Genomic DNA, 1,240 nt, shown 5'->3' with positions numbered 1-1,240 from the left:
AGCTTTTTTAGATTTTAAAACTGTGCGCTGACTAGAAATGAAAAGCTTGATTTTTTTATATCAAAATATGCTTTACAGGATAAACTTTCATGCCTCGAAGAGGGGTCTGATTTCGTTTATTTTTTTTTTGGTACAATAAGATGATCTTTACAGGTCATGCAAGGCGGCCGCGGCGCGCACACTTATTTTTATTGTATTGATTATTCTCACTCTCTCCCTAACTCACTTATAACTTCACGGGCCCCAATACTTATGAAAGAAGTTTTGCTTCCCCAAGGTGTAATGGTGGGCTCACACATTCTCGTTTATATTTTTTTCATTTATTATAATATACATTCAAAAGTACTTTTATAAGAAAAACACTACAATACTTTTATAAGTATTTTTATAAGGAAAAACATTTTTTATAATATTACATTTTTATCTAAAGTACTCATATTACTAACTTATAAACTTAATGATATCAACATTGTATTTGACACTGTATTTTACATTGCATCTTGAAACCATGTGTATATATTTTGTAGCTTATATTCTTAGATATTGATTTTAGAAATCTTAGAAAATATTAGAGAGTAGTTAAAGATACAGACTTAAAAAAATCTAATCCATTACTGGCGGGGGCCCATATAGGTAGAGTTATTTCCATAGGCGCACATTGGGTGTGAATTTAGGGGGTGCTGGAATAGTTTATGTTACAGAGATCCGTGGGGGGCTTTTTCCCTCACACCCCCCTTAATCCTAATACTATAAATTTTAAGTTTTACGTTTTTGATTAGAACTTTGATTTCACGGGGTTACTTTGATACCCATATATTTTTATTCACCATAGTACCATGATGATTAAATTTTATTTTCATAAAATGGGGTTACTTTGATAACACATTAAAAAATATAGGTATCAAAGTTGCCCGTTGTGTAAGTTTGATACCATATTAAAAAGATTGATATCTCAAAAGATAACTTTAGAAATTTAAAAATAACTAATATTTAATTTTGAGAGTTCTATCGTTAATACTATAGAGACTATCCGTAAAATAAAAAGTTAAATTGTCATAAAACAGTAAAAAATGATCAAAGTTACCCCATTGTACTGTACTATTTTTATTTTTAAACTATGAGAACTTTTTTCGTATTTGTGATATCGAAAAATTAAAAACAATGTTTGCCAGCCTATGTTCTCTTCTTCCTAATAGGAACACTTGGTTGCATAACTTGAACTATAACTATAGCCATATAG

This window comes from Acyrthosiphon pisum, chromosome A1 (genome assembly GCF_005508785.2).
Source record: "Acyrthosiphon pisum isolate AL4f chromosome A1, pea_aphid_22Mar2018_4r6ur, whole genome shotgun sequence".
In the NCBI taxonomy this organism is placed as follows: domain Eukaryota; kingdom Metazoa; phylum Arthropoda; class Insecta; order Hemiptera; family Aphididae; genus Acyrthosiphon; species Acyrthosiphon pisum.
This window is presented reverse-complemented; position numbering follows the sequence as displayed.